At 38.7% G+C, this 21549-nt stretch overlaps 1 long non-coding RNA gene across 6 annotated transcripts in view; it reads left to right on the top strand.

Annotated features, from left to right (window-relative positions):
* LOC118214916 overlaps window positions 1-21549 on the top strand; it is a 99962-nt gene that overhangs the window by 37309 nt on the left and 41104 nt on the right. Inside the window, exon 5 of one of the 6 annotated variants that reach the window (XR_004762718.1) lies at window positions 2846-2922. The exons of the other annotated variants lie outside the window; for them this stretch is intronic. This is a non-coding gene — a long non-coding RNA (uncharacterized LOC118214916). The remainder of the gene's footprint in view (window positions 1-2845; window positions 2923-21549) is intronic. 6 annotated transcript variants of the gene reach the window in all.

Raw genomic sequence — 21549 nt, 5'->3', positions numbered from 1 at the left:
CTGAAATCCTGTTGACTGAGTAAATGATGGCTGTCAGGTGGCTTTTAGAATCGGGCTTCAAAGGGATGCAGAATGGGGGGAGGGTGGTAGAAAAGCCATTAACACCAAGGCCAAGGTCGGATCTGATGTTTCCTTTTGTTTGGACGGGCAAAGTAAGATACAGCATGTTCCTATCCTCTCTCTCTCTCTCTCTCAGTCTCTCTCTTCACCCTCCTCTCCTCCCTGTGTCTGTCTTCCCTCCACCTAAATAGGCCCAGGAGCCTTTGTGGAGTCTTCAGTCAGCTGCTCTTCCCCCAAAGCCCCCCCCTCCCCAACTCACCCCCCTCCCTTTAACAGTCAGACTGAACGTGATCTAGAAGGGCAAGGGCTTAAACAAAAGAGGTGCACCATGTTAGTCGTATGCATTGCAGGCGACGTGCATGTCTGACTGGGCTGAATTAATGGGCTGCAGTTGGCTGTGAGGCTACCCTCCCAACGCCCGGTTTATGTTTCTTCTCTATGACTGCAGAGCTTTTCCCCCAAAAGGGAGAGCTGTTATTTCAGCCTCCTGTTCTTCCTGCAGCCCAGTATTAGCAGTCATTTGGCCTGGACTTTTACCATTATCCGCGTGATGGCTCTGACACGTTGATCACATGTGGCAGAAAGAAAATTGATTTCCCTCAACAGAAACGCGTCCAATTTTCCCAGGGCCGTAATTTTATGTCCACAACAAAATAAAAGGGTCATTTTGCCCAGGGTGGAAGAAGGGAATCGCAATCTTAAGGAAAAAAAGAAAAACTTTTAAAAGGGCAGTTTTGACAATAACTGCGCAAAAAGGCATCTTTGACACAGGGTCGTCTAATGCTGTGAAGTGGCTGACAGCTGGACAGGTTCAGCTTTGTAGGATAAAAAAGTGCAATTTAGATAGTTTACGGAGCATTGTCAAAACACAGCAGCAATCTTTTAAAGGGTTTAAGGGGTTTAATGTCACTTAGCAATGGCCATTTCCCATCCTCTGTCTCTATGCCTGCTCTCCTCTGTGACTCTGAGATGTTAAAGCTTGTTAAAGATTTTAAAGATGTTGAAGGATGGTTGTGTGCGTGTGCAGCAGTCCAGCCGCACAGCCGCAGATTCCATGCATCTGCAGTTTTCACTTTGTAAACCATTTTACCAACTGGAGCCTTCTGTTTTATATATCCAATGTTCAGCCAGGGATAATACAAAATATCTATGACTACTAAGAAAGCAGGTTTAACATTATTCAATAGCACAGCCAGCTGTTAATGTTTAGCATCTACAACAACACTAGCTAGACTTGTCAGTAGGGAGGGAAACATGTAACATTCAGATTTGGTTAGTTATCATCATGGTTTTGCAAAGATGAGTTTGTAGCCTGGGACTCATTTAATTTCATTACTAAACTTGCAGATCAGAATGATCTTGTCATGCGCAATTCACAAAAAATCTGGGTGCTTCAGGGTTACTGCAAATCCCCATTCTACTTGCAAGTGTGACATTCGTGTCGATCAATTCATTTTTGTGAGAATATTTTGTAGTCACGCTCCTCTGCATCATTTCTTTATAGATTTTATTTTGAAATACAGATAAGCCTACCACAAGCTGAAATTATGTGTGATATTGTGTGTGTACTTGACACTGAAATCATTGAGATATGTATATGAGATATGAATTATTGATACGACCTTCCAGGAACCTTCCATTTTGGCTAGTGTAAATGCTTTGGAAAACCACTAGCGACAGTGGCTGGTGAGCCAAAAAGTTATTGTCAAGCCCTGCTGCTATCACTTAACGCCTAATATCGTGTTTTGTTTTTTTTTTTTGTTTTTTTTTTGCTGTTGTTGTTCTTTTTTTTTTTTTTAAACGGTCTCTGAGTATTTTGTATTAAGGAATCTTGCTGTGGTTATGTTGAGAAGTATCATAGCCTGTAACAACTGACAACTGTCATGAGATTCGGAGAAACACCTTAGGCTTTGTTGAGTGTTAACCATGGACATTGAACCTAACCCCCCATTTCCAATAAACCTTACCAACTGTGGTTTTGCCAACCACAGGGGTCTTCCGGAACCTAACCCCTGCAGTTGCTGGGTGTGTACACACGTACTGACATATGTGCCACTGAGTGTATGTTGTGTGTATATGTGTGTATATATATATATATATATATATATATATATATGTGTGTGTGTATGTGTGTGTGTCTGTATGTGTGAATAATATTGTGATAGTAAATCACTATGTCATAGAAATTCATGTGGATTTGATTTTATTTCATTTAGTTTAATTTTTTTCTGTTTGTGTTGCATAAAGAGCTCTAAACTATCGGTGTCAGCTTTTATTTGATCACTAGTACAAGAGTGGTCAGTTTGGCTTGAAGCATCGCTTAAGGCTAATCAAGTGAATCTCTAATAGGGAGGTTGGACATATTCTGTCGTGCAACTAGGAAAATGGACAACAACATTTAACAACCTTTTTTGTACTTGGCTTCCTCCTCCCCTGCCTAGATAAATTGCAGTCCTTGTAGGTGCAGTGTGCTGCCCTTTTGTGTTAAAGGCATAGCCAGAGACCTTAGGGGAAGGGCAGGGGGTAAAAATCCTTAGGGTAAAGTGCAGAAGATGGGGGTCTGGCAGAGGGGTCTGGGGAGGTTATGACCTTGACTATTGATCTGGCTTCTATAATTTCCATGGCTAGCTGGGGCACATCTCTTGGCCTGCTGGAGTACATTAGGATAGAAATCCATAACACAGCCATGTTCATCCAAGCACAGGAAGAAACTAAATTAAATGTTAAAAAACAATCTTGGTTTGAAGTTGGAGACAATTCATCACGATTCCTGTGTGTCACACAGGTGGGATGGCCGGAGAGGTCTCAGCCAGTCATCTCCACAGCGAAATATGGATGTACCAAGTCAGCTTCATTTGTCAGGTACAGGCACAAATATTCATCCAAGGTCAGCTAGTGCGGAAATCACTGTAAAGTCTGTCTTAGATCAAGGAACAAATGACAGGGATGAAAAATAGACAGTTTTACTATTCTACACACCAACCAAGAAAGTGTCACTTCATAGCTGTGTATTTAGGATGATGGGATTAAGGATGTCCATTTCCTCCATGTTCACTTGGGTATTCCTCTTTTCTTTATGTCGTCCAGTAATGAACTGTGCCACGATACATGCAGTGTACAGTACTAAACTGTGCCACAATACACAAAGTGTACAGTACTAAACTGTGCCACAATACACAAAGTGTACAGTACTAAACTGTGCCACAATACACAAAGTGTACAGTAATGAACTGTGCCACGATACATGCAGTGTACAGTACTAAACTGTGCCACAATACACAACATGTACAGTACTAAACTGTGCCACAATACACAACGTGTACAGTAATGAACTGTGTCACAATACACAACGTGTACAGTAATGAACTGTGCCACGATACATGCAGTGTACAGTACTAAACTGTGCCACAATACACAAAGTGTACAGTACTAAACTGTGTCACGATACACAAAGTGTACAGTACTGAACTGTGCCACAATACACAAAGTGTACAGTACTGAACTGTGTCACAGTCCAGTGAAAAAGTATTTGCACCCCTCTATTATTGCATATTTGTTGCTTTGAATGTTATCAAATCTTTAGACAAAATGTAATATTGGACAAAGGGAAAATGAGGAAACACAAAACATATTTTTTAAATGATTATTTTATTTATTTAATGCAAAAAGTTATCAAACACCCATATCACTCATGTGAAAAAGTAATTGCCCCCTTAGTTACTCAATTAACCAAATTTAATTGATAATTAGATTCTGCTGATTGAACACAGCCAGGCTTGATTGCAGACAGCCCTGTTCTATCGAAACCTCACTCATATTGAACCTTACCATCAGAGTGAAATAATCACCACAAAGTTTCTATAAGAACACTATGCCACGATCAAAGTAGATTCCAGAAGAGATGAGGGGAAAAAAGTTGTTGAAATATATCAGTCTGGAAAGGGTTACAAAGTGTTACCAAATTTATACGGCTCTGGGGCTTCACTGCACCACAGTGTGCGCCCCTATCTCCCAATGAGGAGGAGTGGCCAGACTGATAAAATCTCTCCAATATCCCAGCGACAACTCATCCCGCAACAAGTCACAAAAGAATGGCTGAAAATAAATAAAATTGAAGTTTTGGGGTGGCCTAGTCAAAGTCTTGAGTTGAACCTAATCGAGATTCTGTGGCAAGACCTGAAACAAGCAACTCATGCTTGAAAACCTACACATTTTCTTTTAAAATTAAAGCAGTTCTGCAAATATGAGTGGGCTAAATCCCTCTACAGTGATGTGAAAGTCTGATATCTAATTATAAGAAGCATTTGTTTGTAGTTATTGCAGCTCAAGGTGGTTCAACCAGTTATTAACTTTAATGGGGCAATTACTTTTCCACATGGGTAATATGGGTGTTTGATATCTTTTTCAGTAAATAAATGAAATAAGTTTTTTTTAAATGTGTTTGTGTTCAATCCCTTTCTCTAATATCAGATTTTGTCTACAGCTCTGAAACCATTCAGTGATAGATATTCAATAATAGAGGAAATCAGGAACTGGCACTGTATTTACTATACAATTTCTGTATTTTCACTAAACGATTTCTTGAAACAAACATAAATTGAATTTATGCCAAATTATGAAGTAAACAGATTCCTCTTCCTCCGCTAGGCTTAAAGTGGTTAAATTTAAGTACCACACATATTTTGTGTGTATGTGCGTGCGTGTGTCTCAAACTTTCTTACATAGCTCACATCTCTCAGCTCTTTCCAAAATTGGTCTAATTTTCACCCCTTGTGAGTAGTTTTCCATTGACTGATTCTAGATAGTGGTGGTGGGGGGGGTTTCTTCCACTTTTTTAAAGAAAATCCGAGAAGTCATCTCCAGCAATTTTGATAATGGGTTTGAAACAGCTGCTCCTATTGTCCTGTAATGATGACAAACTATGGTGATATTTCTATTGAAGAGTGAAGTGGTTGAAGAGTGAGTGAAGAGACAGGAGGATGGAACAGGCTTGCATAAATTGATGGTGAAGGATTTTCCAGGTTGATTGTGGGTGATTGTGTTTTATTGGGATTTTTAACTGTGTTAGGTTTCAGTGATTGTGTCACTTTCCGTACGGAGGTTTTTGAACCCTATGACAGGAGATGTAAAACCACAGTCCTTGGGATTAACTGGCCGCTGGTTTTAGTTCCAACTGAAAGTGCAACTCCTCAGGTGATAATAGATTTCTAACTATTAACTGGTTAATTGATCTATAACATGAATCAGCCATTTTGAATTGTCCTACAAGGTCACATGGTGTATGCATGTGTAGCATGTTTATTCAAAGGCTTGTTAATTGATTGAATCAGCTAACATGTCTCCTGTGGTTGTTCAAAAAGCAGTTCTAGATTGATTGAATTATTGAATGGTTTGTTGATTGAGAGAGGCAATCGATCTGTACTCTATAAATGCTGAAGTTGTTGACATCTGGTGACTGAAGCTGCCACCTGACAAATTAAAATCAAGACAGTGGAAATTGTTCCAAGGCTAACAGCGACTCTTATGAAAAAATCACATTTTTTTTGGAGCCGCTGCCTTCATCCGTTCTTCATCAGAAAAAATTGATTTCCCTTAATTAAGACTTCTGATGATCTAATGAAGATCTCCGCGACATTTTTTAACTTAATGTAGCATGCTTGTTCTTTTTTAGATCGCATTCATTGTAAGCTGGTTTCTTTTAGATTTGAAGTTTTATATCTACAGTACATTTATTTGGGAGACGTTTTTATCCAAGGCGACGTACAATAAGTGCATAAGAAATTTAATTACAGGCGTTTAGCTGACACTCTTATTCAGAGTGACTTACGAAACTTTTACATTGCATCCATTTAGACAGCTGGATAAATATTGTACAAGGGCACAACCACCTGTGACCTTTAGGTTATAAGACCAGTTCCTTACCCAAAAGCTTATCCCATCTTGGATGTTCCAAAGGGAATATGCCAGATGAAGCTTTTGTGAATTTGAATTAAAAATCCAAATGTTGTGCTTCAACTGCTCAGAAAGGGTTTATATAACAAATTGATTTATGAAGCAATATGTCTGGACTATTACTGTAGGAACTGACATTTCCTTAAACATGGCATTTACCTTTTACATACATTCAATATCTGTTAAATGTTCTCCCATAAGGTTAATGGAATAACTAAAATGTATCCAACTAAAAGAAATAAAACCAAAGTTATATCAAAACAAAAAACGGAAGAGAAGGGTATTTTTTCCTTTCCTTTGCAACTCCATATGCTCCTTGTGTATGTATGTGTGCGTGCATGCATGTGCGTGCGTGTGTGTTTGTGTGTGTTTATATTTATTTTGGGTAAGTGATAACTAGATATCCAAAGGTCAATAGTTATCAGAAAGACTGGCTTGTTCCTTTGAGTTTGCTTATCATAATAGAAGTGAATTTCTGTAATGAAAGCCATAGAAGTGGAAAGGATTAGGCTGATCATTTGAAGCATTGAAAGTTGAGGCATTTGGCGCAACAGGCCCAAAAGACACTTCACTTACAGAATCAATGTCTATAAATGGACAAAACTTGTCCCCCTTGTCTAGCAAGGGTTCTGAGTATTGCTACATGTTTGTGAGCATCCCATGGGCTGAAAGCATTAATGTCACTATGACTTATCCAATAAAGTGTATTTCTATGGTAAAAGTTACATGCTGTATCTCCAGGTTTAGAACATGCACCTACCAAACAGACATAAGGTTCCAGTAGAAGACCCCATAAAAAACAAGTGCTCAGCAGAACCCTTTAAACATTTACAGTGCCATGAAAAAGTATTTCCCCCCTTCTTGATTTCCCCTATTATTGCATATTTGTCACACTGAATGGTTTTAGGTCTAATATCTACAAAGTAATATTAGACAAAGGGAAAATGAGTAAATGCGAAGCACTACACGTTTCTACAAGCAAACTATGCGAAGATCAAGGGGAAATGGTATCAAATTACAGGAAGTGTTTGGTTGCAGTTATTGCTGCTAAAGGTAGTGCAACCAGTTATTAAGTTTAAGGGAGCAATTACTTTTTCATATGGGTGCTTGAAAACATTTTTCATTCACCCCTTACATATCACCCCCTTTTTTAACACAAGCCAGAAAATGACATGACCAAAATAAAATGGTTACTATTCTTGAACCCTTTTGACTACACACATAATTATGGTTCAAATTTGATGACAGTACCACCAAAAGTGAGCATTCTGCAATGTTTTTTCGGAGCTATGTTTAGGCAGGTTTCCCAAAAAAAGTCATTTGGAGACTCTAGAAGGACACTTGGTAACCAAATTATATTAGGTTATTAGAGCTATAAAATTCCATATACCTTGTACTATATACTCATGGATGAAGTCGTGACTTGCTTTCACCCTTCCATCTGCCTTCCCCCTCCCTTTTCCTCTCCTTCTCCACCTCCCTGTCCTTGCTCTCGCCTTGCTACTAATTCATTGATTGAGGTCCATTCAAAGTATTCTCAATTCTCAATATTCTCAATATATTTTTATTATTGTTCAATATGTCTACACTAAATACATTTTGAGAATGTATTTAGATGCTCACGAATATAAAATGGAAGTCATTCATTGCACATGCCCTCTGTCAAAGCTGTTTTTGCTGCCCTCCTCAGAAATATTCACTCGGGTGAGTGATTTCTCCCAAGGCCTCCAAATACCCGGTCTTCTGTTTAGACTTTGCATTGCAAAATAAACTTTTGTCATAAAACAAGCTTTGTAGGCATACTGTCTCCAGAACCTTGAGGCTCATGCGTAATGTTTTCAGAATGCACACTGAAAAAGATATGGTTTGTTTACCCTGGAGAAACTATGTGCGGGCTTTTATGCAAGCCTAACAACTGATACACCCTTATAAACGCAATTTCATTATTTTAAATGCTTTTCAATCGTCACTATAATAGCTTGGCAATTGCTGGCAGAGTACTAGGCAGAAGTCCTGTTCATAGAAGCTTATAGGTGGGCTCGTTTTGTTCCAGAGAATCTATACAAACCGGAGATAACATTCCTGTGTACACAATATTTTTGGCATACTGCGAAAGAGATGATAATTCCTCCAGAGAATTTCTAAGTAAACAATGGACATTCTATCGAGAATGAATAAGCAGAATGAATGCATATTAACCCTCTACAGCCTGAAAAATGGGTTAAATAAATGAAATGATGATAATTTAAAAAATGTGTTTTTTGTTTACTCAGGTTCCCTGTCTAATATTACTTTTCAGGCTAAAGATTTGATACCATTCAGTGATGAATATCTAAGAATTGAGGGAATCAGGAAGGGGGCAAACACTTTTTTCAGCGCTGTATTATGTCATATTTGAAAGTGGGTATAACCTGTCAGAAAATTATATTTTATAGATCTTTAAAAATGTTGTGTTCTATATTTTTGAAGAATAGAAATCCCGATTTAACAAGGAGTGGTGTAGCCTTAAATAGGTCTTATATATGTCTCACTGTATCAATGATATATCTGATCCATGCAATATTTTGACATGCTTCTTCGGTGGTTCCCAAACCTCTCCTCGAGTAGCCTCAACTGGATCCAGATATTTGATGTTTTCCACTTGAAGCACACCTGGTACAACTAATCAAGCCGTTGGTTGCCTCTAGGCAGTATTCTTCCTCCAAAGTACACTACCTTTGGATTATCTTCGACAAAAAATAAGCACTCAATCTGCTCCTAGTAATAGCTTAGTTTTGAATGGAACTCTGGTATTTGTGAAAACAAATTTGTGACCACCAGTCAGCAGATGACACCAAATCCACCAAAATCGGCTAGCCATTTTAAGTCTGAAACAAGATATTAAATTATAAGTAACTGCTGGGAAATTCAATTTCAGACAAAGTGGGATACATAGATCACTTTATGGAAGCAGTCCAATAATTAGCAAAGAAAATACACATTTAATTGAATAGCACAGTTGCCTTCAGCACAGGGATTTCGGGTCATCTCGTCACAGCAAACTGACCGATGGGCCAGGCTAGAAAGATGAGTGACCAGCTGGGCAAGAAGGCTTCACACACAGCCTCTACCGTCACTGCTTGACAAATTACTCCACAGCAAAATGGACTGTTTCTTGGCCTTGTAAATGTGTGACAAATGATGGTGCAAAAAATATTGATTCCCATCTCATTGATACAGTGTTTCATACTGAGGCTCACAGTTTGCTTTGAAATTAGAGTTGGGACCACAAGAGCAGAGAGAACTGGTATCATTCTCTGCGCTCCTCTCTCGTATGACCTCATGGGAAGTCATGCATCAGAGACATGTTACGGTGCTCATTTAAATATTATATGCCTGCAGGTTATAAAATGCAAGCTTTATATACTTGAAAAGAAATACACTTAAATGAATTTTCTAAAAACACTGATGTGAAGGTTCTTGCATGCTACTAAAATTACTTATTGGGCATGTCCTTGTTTTTTTAAGCTAATTGTTTCAATGTTAACTATATTGGCCCTTGAATTGCACAGTATCTAGAGAGCCCAGGCATTTATGTGGAAATGATAGCTTTCATGTTCATCACATCAAAAGGGTTATGTAAAACTGGGCCCTGTTTCAATAAGTGTAATTTGCATTCTTATTAAACCCAATTTACATATATTTGAAACCTTTTTTTAAACAGCTTAATCAGTTTTGTGGTTGCTGTAATTAAGAAGGCTTGAAACTATGAGCACTTCCCAAAACTCCTCACTCTAAATGAAAAACTGGATGTTCTTTGCAGTCAGACTGCATGGAGGCGTAAAGGTTTAAGCCAGATTTCCCGAGTCGCGCTTCCACGCATGGAAGATTGTGGCTCCTGGGGGGTTCTCCCAATTTCAGAATTATAACTACTGTTGCGTGCCATTAAGGTTGACGTGGCATGTTTTATGCAGTTCTGACCTCAGGAGAGATCCTGCATGCTGATATATTGACCCTCGCCCCCGGCATCTTAAAGTAACGTGCCATCTGTGGGACTGACAGGTGGCAGTCTCATCTAATAATAATAATAATAATAATAATAACAACAACAACAACAAGAATAATGATAAATATAGCCATAAGCGGCAATTAAGGGTACAGGCCCATTATAATGGACATGACTGAAGAAGAGATTGAAAGTATATTGTCTTCCAAGGTTGGGGTCTTTGGAATAAAGGATGGTGAAATCAAAGTTCTCTGATCTACTGCTGAGAAAATGCAGTGTATTCAGTCTCTTGAGGCAGCTAGTTTTTTCACAAAGCAACTTTTTTCTTTTAAAATTAGGTTAAAACTAGAACAAACTTGATCCATGCCGAGGGTCATGTCCTTATCAACAGCGCAGGTTCTTAACTATTATTTTTCAATATTGTACAAAGGGCATTTATCAATATTCTCATAAAACGATGTGTAAATGTATGCCTCAAACTCCTACAAACTATGCATCAAATCTATGCGCTACGCAAACTAACAAATTCTGCCAGATTTGTCAAAAACATGTAGACAACCTTTTTCATATCCATGTGTGTATGTTGATAAATACCAATCAGTCATAAATGACAAGGGTGTTCACAGAACTTGCGATTAGCAAGTTGTAATTGCCATCCATAAAATCAAGGAGCTTGGAATTCCATTGCAGGCAATTTAAAGAGATGGTCGAGAAAAGACAAAAGAAAAAAAAAAACTCTGGAGAGAAGATTGAGGTGCTCTTGGAGATTTAAGTGCCCATAGACGTACAAGCCAAAACACATATTCGTACTATTCATGTTATTCATACACTATTTAAACAAAAATGGTTTGAAATGAAACTGAAGGCAAAGGAGAAAATCTTAATTGAAAATTGAAAAGTGAGGGCAACCATAGGAATGACGGCCTTAGCTATGACTTCAGCGCGCTATTTATAGCAAACTTCGCTTGTTTTATGGAATTTACATTCAATTGCAATTAAGCATTAATTATATTAATCATGATAATCAAAATTATTTGGCCATCCATTACTGAAATCAGCCCTCAAAAACAACTGGCTAAATGCTGAGTAGGCTGATAAATCATTAATACTTGTGTGTCAATAATTTCAATGTATAATTTACCAGCAACTTGACAACTTCGTTTTTAGTTATCAGTATTAACATTATTAAATTGTGACTGTATAGGGAAGGAATAGTCAGAAGGAGTACCACCAAAATAAAAGAACTACATGAAGACTTCAGATCTATTAATGATAAAGGGGCCTTCTGTGCCTTCTTGATGATATCACACCTTTGTATTTCTGAGACCTTTACGCTTGTTAAATCTCTCTGGATAAAAGTTTCCTCTGAGTGATTTTACTGCAATGTAATGTTCACGCCTGGCTTTGATTTGCAGGATACAAAACATTGATTCTTCTAAGACAAAAGCACAGGGTCTTGGGGTTGGGTAGGCAATTGACAGTGGCAATTGAATTCACTTTGGTCTACTTGGTGAGAAACTGACAGACAATTTGTTCACAGTTGACCAAAGTGAGCTCAAGTTCTTGCTGTAGTGTGTGCATACAGCAAATGTCCACTGTCCTACCATACACAGTTTAATTACAGCACAAGCATACTGATAAAGCTTAATCAAGGTCACCAGTACACTTTTATTCAGATTTCAGTGTAACAATGTCTCATTGTGCTAATCGCAGAAACATATTGCTGTGGCATATAAAGCCATCTTTTCATTCCTGTACAACAGGATTACTTTTCTTTATGCAATTGGCTGCTTCTTCAATGCAAGTCATTTTGAATTCCATGTTTCGAGTTTTAAGTGCTCAAATCACTTGTTTTCCTGTACCTGTGAATTATAATGAAGGACCAAATTACAGATTCATTTTCAGATAAGCTCACCCCTGTGCGTAGATGAGAGCACCAATGCTCCCGTACACTTGCAGTTACAGTGGAGATCTTCGCATCTCGATACAGGAACAAACTTTTAGAATACAAATCAGTCGTCTGACCTTTATGAAGGGAAAGAACAGGAGAAACTGCTGCAGAAACAGTGCTGCTTTTTTAACCCCAGGGAAGAGGCACGTTTCAGCTAAGACTTCTTTTAATCGTTAAGTGCTGTGTGGAGTTACAAAAAATATATATTTTCTTCAAAATGTTGCACCCCCTTTGAGCCTGCACATCAAACCTCTAACACTTTAACAGTTCTTTCCCTTAGGGGCTGAGGCAAAAAAAGAAAAACATTGAAGTCAACAGAAATAGCTTCATCTCAGGCCCTATCATCTCTATGTGCACTTTCCTCCTCCAAGACCTTGAATGGTACTTAGTTACTTTTTAACCTTCTTATAATTTTATGTATTTTATCATTCTTCCCATTCCTTATTCATATGCTTTTATGACCCACTGAGATGAGATCAGCTAGTTGCAACCAGGACTGGCCAGGCCATCTGCCATTTCTGGAAAATTCCAGAGTGTCCAGAGCCCTTGAGATGCACTGGACCGATCTTTGTGAAAAATAAGAATTAGTTTAGCTTATTTGATTGTTTTTTCAGCAGGGGCCATGCAGAATTAAAATTAAGTTGCACTAGAGTTAGCCTCAAGCTAATTCACATCTGCAGTCCCTCAAATTCAAAATAGCTAACATTTAAGTATGATTCTGGGTGGGGTAAAGGAAGAGCAGAGAGGTTGGTTGGTGTTTTGCCAAGGTTTTCCTTGTTGCCTTCATTAGGACCTTTATGAATGCCTGGCAATGGATGTGCTTTGTGTAATTACTGGGGGGAGATTTCTTTTGACTAAATCTTTTGGTGAACACCCCCCCCCCCCCCCCCCCCCCCCCCCCCATTCTCACACACACACACACCGTCCGTTGGTTTGGTTTGATTTATTATGGTTTATTTTGGTTTGGTTTGGTTTGGTTTATGTTGTCAATTTTATGTTCTTTTATCCAGATAGATGAGTGGCTGACTGGCTAACTGGCTGTGGAAGCACATTAGGTTCTGTGTCAGATTCATGTAAATTTTGCTCAGGTTAACGTGGTTTTTTTTAGACACATTGGCACCGTATTTTTATTGATTGAGCTGCCATTTCATTAAGGGTCATAATATTGTCATGCCTGAATTATCCAACAAGGCTATTTGGTACAATTTCTAGCACTGATTAAATATGAAATTTTGTGTATTTTATTAAAACAAGTGAAACTTTCATATCTGAAGTTTTTTCAACCTTTATCCTCAGTCCACATAAAAGGTTGGACATTTGGAAGAAAAAGACACTTTGGCAGCCAGTTCAAAGCAGAGATGTTTTCGTCTCTCTGCTATTTTATGTGGAAGTGGGGAGGCAGCTTCCTGAACCGGAGTTGACCGTATCGATCTGGGGAGCCGAGTCGGGTTCACCGGAGCCCTGAGGGAAGCCGGTATTTAAGGACAAATGTGGTAGATGGACCAGAACAATGTGCTCTGTGGCCACTGGCAAACCGATGTGGTCATTTGGTGAATGGGGTGTCCCCATTATTACCCCTCCCTATGCCTCGCCAGGAGTCTGGCCACAGATCAGTTTGTAAGGGGGAGGGGGGGGGGGGGTTACAGAAGCATGGGCAAGGGAAGGGCCTGCCAAGGGAATTTTGAGAAGCTTTGATTTTCCTCTACCTTCCCTCTTAACTCGCATGTGCTTCTTGTAATCGTGAGTTAAAGCGACAGAGCTGCTTTGCCCCCTGAGAGCGGTGGGATGGTGGATGTGCAGAAGCTGAACTAAATGATTTGACCAGATGCAAGTTCTGAACTTTTTGCTTTCACCTATGTGTGTTTTAGGCCTTCTTGGCCCACTAATGCGGTGCTGCTTTGTAGAGCTTGTGGCCTTTGAATGAATCATAGAAAAGGACAGTCGAAATAAAATGATGCAAATACTCCTTTAACAGAGCTAATAGGCAGTAACCCATATTACTGTCCAAAATACTGCACTGTCGACAATTGTTTTTGTTTTCTGTCTGGGCGATACAGGGTGTCATGCAGACACTATTTTGTGGTTAGAGTATACAGTATTTTGTGCAATTGAGTGGATTCAGTTTCTAAATGTCCTTGCAAAATATCTGTCTGCGTGACAGGGAAGATGCTCACCAAGCTCCAAAAGTAAAACGTAATTATAAAATATGAGCCTTGAGTCTGCTCTCTTTATGGTTAACCCTGCATTTATTACCAGGTTAACCATGACAGAACTTTTAAAAAATGATCTTATCCAGAAAAACCGGAAGCGATCACTGTATAACATAGAATAAATGACTGCTAGCAGATTTAAAGGTAAAGGAACATTAGTACTGACCTGCTCAAAGAGTATTGATAATATTATATTTATAAAACTATAACCACTCGCTGACTTCACAGTATTCTGTAAGCAATTTCTTTTTTCACAAGTTACAGATTAGCAAATCATACCTTTGTTTAATTGTCAAAGTAAATGTCCAGTATTGATTTAATCAAGGTCTCAGAAGCATAAACAATAGGCTAATATGGATTAAATTCAACAAACAACAATATCTAAGTTTATAATTGCATTGGGAAGACATTCGGGTATTTGTGCAAACCTATAGTTTAACAACATCTGGGGTCACTGCATAAATTAATCTTGAGCTTTCCTTTGGGGGAATGGTGCTCTGTATTGTGAAGTGAGGGGAATGGGAGGGTAAGTCTGTGTTTACTGAGGCTTAAATTGTTCACATTTACCCTTGTGGTATTGAGGGGACTGGAACAGCGCCACAACAACAAAGCAGCAAACTTTCTGTTCTTCTGCTTGACCACATAGGGCATTCTCTTGCTTTTGCCCATTGATTTTTTTTTCTGCATACCCATGACTGAATTGAGGTGTAGAACTACATTAACACTCTAAAAAGACATCATATATATTTCATAGATATTAAAGACATCAGGGAACAGATATGTTCACATTTTTTGGCTCAGTTTAGGGAACAGTTTGCATTTTGCATCTTTCAAACATGTTTAGTTTAAAAGCTTTTAGCTTTTAAAAAGCAGAATGGGAAATGTCCTGTTTTTTATTAAATTTTGCAATTCGCACACTTTGGTTGACTGTCCCATTCCTCATAGGAGCAGTCAAGGAGGGTGGAAAGACAAATGGCCCCCTTCCCTTTCTTGTGTGCTTCCAAGGATGAATGATAAAAGGATTTTGGGACTTGATGCAGCTGTTTGATAAAACGGTGTCTTGTGCTGTGTTGGGTTGAAATTAATCAAGCCTTTATGAATGCCTGATTCTGTCTGAAAGGATGCCATTTTGTGTGGGAAGCCTGGAGAGTAGCTGTGATGTCACAGAGGAAAAAGCATCGTAGTGCTGCTTCAGGGAAAATGGCTGTGATGCGTTTGTAGGCTTGACTGGACTGGAGGTGTGGTGTGACACAGTGGTGCTTTGGGAGTAAATGGCATGGTAATAAAAACCTCAGTCTTGCCTGTAGTGTTACGTGAGCACACTGTATGCCTGCAAGTACATAACATGCGCAGTGAGTACTATGTGTTGTGTGTAATTGCATTAAACCATGGTTCTTAAACCTTTCGCCCTTGGATTCCAATGAAATCTAAATACAATGTGCTCTCCTGCAACCTATCACTAATAAATAGAAACTAATAATCATAAGATGTGATAGAGGGATGTACAACCTGAAAAACTAGTGTCTATCTCTGGAACTAGAAATGCAGGTTATTGTTGGCGTATTTGTGCTAATACAGTTTGTGCACGGTACAGAATTAGAAATGACTTCTGAACATAAATTCATTCATCAGTCATAGCAATATTTTTAAAAAGATTTATTCCTTGCATACAGGACTTTTGGTTAGAATTGTAAATCAAAGTGTCTGGGGAGAAGGTTATTCTGTTACTCTTGAGATTTAGTCTATTTTCCTGTGATCATTGTTTGTTTTTCCAATCCATGTCAAAATGAGGGTCTGTGTAGAGGACATGTCACCGGAGTAGCAATTATCATCATCCTATGCTCCGTGTAAAAGTGACTACTGTGTGGATTGATGTGTGTTTGCCCACTTAGGATAAGAAAACATCCATCCAGAGCTGACTTAATGGACTTAATTACAGTGGTTGATTTTTCAAGAAGGTCAGCTGAGCCTGAACCACACACTTAACCGCAAACATATAACAGCCTTTGGAAAATGCGGAAACCAAATCAGCCTGCTCATTTTGTCACTTCTGATTCGTCAAAGTTACTTTGACAGTCTCACATGAGATGGGTCTGGATAAAATCAATATTTTGTTCTGAACTTTGAATTAAAAATGCAAGTAGTATCTCTTTTTTGACAAAGAAAAAAAGAGAAATAACAAATGTTTGCATTTAATTCACAGAAAATAATAAATGTTTGAATCCAGGCCACTGTCTTCTATTTCACAAGAAAAAAATTATCTTGTTCTGAGTGGTGCTACGGCATCATTCTGTGTATTTTTGGTGTGTATGGGATTGTGTCTTTTAAAATAGGGCCATGTAAAGGATAAACGATAAGAAACATACTTAAACATAAAGTTCACATAAACATTTGACTAAAAAACACCAGTATCATCACAGTAGCATCATCAAACGTTTCGTCTGCGATTTCACCCTTTAGTCCATAAAGAGAAGAGTGCATAATATGATTCGATCACTATGGAGTTCCTCTAGATTTCAAATCTGAAAGTAAAGTTCTGTAAAAAAAAAAAAGTCTATCACAGTGTCTCTGTACAGCGCTAAACAAATAAAATTAAATTGAATTGAAATTGAGAGTCCTACTGCAGCTACTGCAGAGAGAATAGTTTGCAACCGAGCTATTGGAAAAGGGATCTTCCTTTTCTCAGGCTATTGATTCTTACTTTACTAATTGGGTGAACTTGTGCTCCCGTAAATCCATGTGTCTTCTGGCCATCCCCATGCTGAAGATGAAAGAGCCGGGGGAATCAAATCATCTCTGACCCCATGCATGGGGATTGCTCCTCTTCTCCCCCCAGTCTGATCCCTTCTGTTGGTTTTAACGGTGTGCTGAAATTTAAAGCCTGTTTTTTGTTGGTGCGCTTCAAACGGAATACTCTTTGACCAATGACCCTATTTTAGTAGTAGCAGCCATACATGCGGCGATCTTTTTAATTGTGAGTGCTGTAGTTTGCGTTAACAAAAACTGGGCGAAAAAAACATTCCTGGAATGCAGCGAGTGAAACTTTTATTTTTTTTTTTGTTCAGAGTTCCTTCAGATGTGGAGAAAGGCATATTCTCTCATCCTTTGAACTATTCAGTTTTGCTCGGTGGAAAACAGCTACATGTGTTTCTTTCAGTTTCATCTGGATGGAGTCTTTAGCAATCAATACGACACTTTTAAAGCTCTTCACCCATTTTACTGCAGTTTATTTTAAATTACCCCTGTTTTCAAATTGAAAGACTCTTCTGCTTTTAATTTAGCTAAAGACTACAAAGGCTCTGTAGTTAGGATTAAGGGAAGTCATGTGAGAAATAAAGGGTGAAATAAAAGGCTTTGCTTTGCACTACACCATGATTCTGTAAAAATTGCACTCTCTAGTTTGACTAATTGAATGCTGGAGGTCAAAGAAATTTTAGCTTTAAGCAGTGGTGTTTCAGTGCTTCCACTATGGGTTCTTGTGTCTCCAGTATTCATTTGAAATACTGAACCACCAATCATTATAGAATTTCAACGCCAGCACTTTCAGTCAATGTAGTCTCATTCCTTAGTGTAAGGAATTCCTTGTCATCCCTATGTGAAAGGCATGAACTACTCGCTGGCATTTAGCCCTTCTGCCTTCAAAATGCAAAACAGCCGCTCAAGACTGTTTTTAATGAAGGTTATTCATTATTTATTTTGAATATTGGAAATATTGAAATACAGTAAGGTGAATTTATTCTTTATGAAATGAACGTGCAGTATTAAATGGCTGTAGCTGGAGTAATGCAGTGTAGCATAGTGCAGTAATGTGATGGAGGAGATGGAACAAAGCTGTCAGTGTTATTCATTGTAGGAAAACTGCCTTTTTCCCCCACCTCAAGATCTTGCCTTCAGAGGTGCAGACTGCAGAACAGGGCTTTTTCATGGATCAACTCTTCTGCTCCAATCATACAAGGGCATTGTAAAGCACTGCCTGTGTGACCACTGGGCATCCTGCCACAGAAATTATACCGCTGGTGTCCTGCATCCAGGCCCTCATTTCCAGTGAGATGCTCAAAGCAAAGGAGAAGTCATTCAGTGGGGAAGCCATGCAAGACAGGGATTGTCATGTCAGATCTGTACTTTTTAAAATAGCTTGTTTTTTTCCCCCCAGAGATGACAGTAGATGTGCTTTTGTGTTGGTGCCTCCAAAGAAAAATCGCTTGTCTCTGACTAAAGTAAGCCAGCACGATTAAGGCTTCCTTTCCTATCCATGTTCTTCTGGTCGACCGATTGGGTTTTTAGTTAAAGATTTGTTTGTTAAGATTATTGTACTATTGGGTTTTGTACTCAGATTTGACTCCTGACAACACTTAAACATGTCAATGGCTGTGGTCATTCCTTATTTTTCTGCCTTGATTGCAGTGTTCCATTGTTTGTCAGTCTCTGGTTATCTCTATATAGCCTCAGGTATTGAGCACAATAAGAAATAATGAAAACAAATAGGTTGTATAATTTTCTCTAGGCTTTTTCGCCAGTTATGTTCAAGGGTTGCAATAATATTGTTGAAGTAGTGCCACCATGTTATGGTATTTTACCAGCCTTGTGCATAAGTTAAAGTGTTGTGACTGTGCATTATGTTGCAATATAAAAATGTATGTGATATAAAATTTGTGTATAGATAATTTTTCATTTATAAAAGTGGTGTGTGTTTTTGACGGGTGGAATTTTGTGGTTTCAACAATGGCTACCCAATATTAAACTAACCTCAAACTCCCCTTATCTTTTGCTGTCAAAGGTTTCCCAAAGCTCTTTACTCAATGCACATGTGTGAGGAGAGCACATTTAGCTTCTGTGTGGAGGATGAAGACAGGTAATCATCAGAAATTCAGTCTTTATCTATTTCACCAAACTAATAGAGCTGACAGAGCAAAGGTGAAAGGTCAGTTGATTATCCCTGAGTCACATGACTCAGAGGGAACCTGCATCATTGAGGTGTCAGTCATTCTCAAAATCTCCAAATAAATCCTAAGCAATATAACTGTAATCTATTTCTTTCAAATCATGTATAAGACCAACATTATCATTTGTTATAAAGGTGAAGTGCATTCCTTTGTAAATATTTCATTATTAATTCATAATCACAATCAGTGTTTTTAAATATCCAAGTGTGTAAGAAAGTATAGTGTAAATGGTTTTCATTGCATTTTCAAATGCACTCAATTTAAGAATAAATTTGCTTGTGAAATGATCAAGTTGTAAGGTCTAAGGAGACTGATCGGAGCAGTCAAGGTGGTTAGCGCAAAAAGAAACCTTTTGTCATTCTGTAACTGTGGCTAGTTCAGACTGCAGAACCAGGCACTAAAAGTAAAAATAGTCAGCATTAGCTTGTAAATATTTCTAGATAAAACAGAGATGTTCAGTGTAACTTACTTCTGCTTTATTCATATAGCACGGTAGCCATAGAGCTGTATAATTTCTGCCCTAAGATGAAGATGTCAGAATGGCAGTCTCTGGGGGGAATGACAGTGTGATTAACCAGAATGAGGCCTAAGTCAAGAGCAGCAGAGGCCTCTGGGAAATTAAGGTGCTGATTTCCTCCGTCCAGATCATCCATGATAAGGCCCATGGCACCCCACAATCTTGCTGCCTGTGCCAACACACACACACACACACATACGCGTACGCACACACACACACACACGCACACAATCAATATCAAACGCAAACTAATTTCGACAGCAGCCGGGAATGACCTCTTTTCCTATCTCTAAACAGACAGATAAAATGAGACTTCCACAGCTCCCCACCAAAGTAAGGAGGCCATTTACCGGCCCCACTTTAGTTCCCACGTTGGAAGTGAGGACTCACCTCAGATTCAGTGAGGCCATTGCCACCAGGGCCGTTTGATGGTCTTCTTGTTGGACGAGTGCAGCAGCTCCCAGATGTGTTCTGAATCTCCACCTGGGTCTCGCAGCAGGCAGGCACCAAAACTAGAACCTGCAACCTTCTGGGCATTGCCCAGAGTGGAGCCGTAGTTCCAAAATGCAAGTTTCTTGACTGTGCGTGCATGTGGTCGGGTTTAAGGCTGGGCATTGTAAAATATATTTCCTATTGCCTGAAAAAAAGCACTAGAAACCACAATCCATTTTTCATATTTAATTATGTTGTGGAGAGGGAGCACCGTAGGTCAGACTTTCATAGGCATGGGTAGAAGTATAAAAGATATTCTCTATTTGTCGACAATTCTTTACTAAAATACGCTGCATAACCAGTCAAGTGTGAATGCAGTGGACATAATTTAACCTCAAGACGAGCTGGATGAGCAAGTTTGCCTGGGCCATTTGCAATAATGAGCACTGATCATTATAAGATGAAATATATTACTTATTTTACTGGTAAAATATGCTGTAATGGAGTGGCTGAATTTAAATTTATTTCATATTTGGTGTTGGACCTCAAGTAAGAGGTGTCATGTTGAGTTCTGAAAGTTTTTAAAGACTCTGGGGGAAGAAACTTTTAACATTCATAAATAACAGTAATCCAGGTTGAAGCTGGAAATTGCAGGCTTGGGTGTGCTTTTGAACAGAGCAGTCCTAATCTAAAAATGCAATCAAAAATAATCAAAGTCTCTTTGTCTGTTACTGTCACTACATGAATAAGTCCATGGTTGCTGAAAATGAATGCTGGTTGGTTATATAATTGGGCTGAAAGGCAGACTGGATGATGTCCCCTATTTATGTGTAAATAAATAAAGGAAAAAGAGTTTTCAGCAATTATATTTACCCTGTAAACTAAAGACAAATTCTGTCTGTGACAATCACACAGAGACTATTTTTATATAGTAATTCTTTTTTTATATTTATATTGTAGCTGCCCTTTTACATTGTTGAATTTGCTATTGAGATTGCAGTGTCTGAAAGAAATGTCACTGTTAAAGTCCTCCATCAAGAACACGCGCACACATAAAAACACACACAAACACTCACACACAAACACACACACACACGCACACACACACAAACATCAGCTAATTGCCGAATGATTGCTGAACTTGAAGTGCCTACAGGGACACTTGGTGGATGACTGGTGAAACTCTGGATTACAGCCCAGATGGTTACGTATTTGAGATTAACTCTGATCCCAGGTCATAATCTCAGATTCTCAGATGACAGTGATTCATCATTTCACACACAGCAGCTGTTTGTAACTGCATACTGTAGAGGGCTACCCCAGGTTTCAAATAGTACTGTGACATAGAAATAGTCCACAAGTTTTAAAAAATATGTATATTTCATTTCTGTCTAGGTTTTTTAAGAACAGTTATGGATGCAGCTTTTGGAAGTGTTACAGTGTGTTACAGTTATTTGTTTTTAAAGTCAGGTCAAGGTGTTAGCCCTTTGTGGTGAACA

This window comes from Anguilla anguilla, chromosome 16 (assembly GCF_013347855.1).
Source record: "Anguilla anguilla isolate fAngAng1 chromosome 16, fAngAng1.pri, whole genome shotgun sequence".
Classification (NCBI taxonomy): Eukaryota; Metazoa; Chordata; class Actinopteri; order Anguilliformes; family Anguillidae; genus Anguilla; species Anguilla anguilla.
Note: the sequence above shows the minus strand (reverse complement) of the source record. Positions and strands in the feature narration are given on the sequence as shown.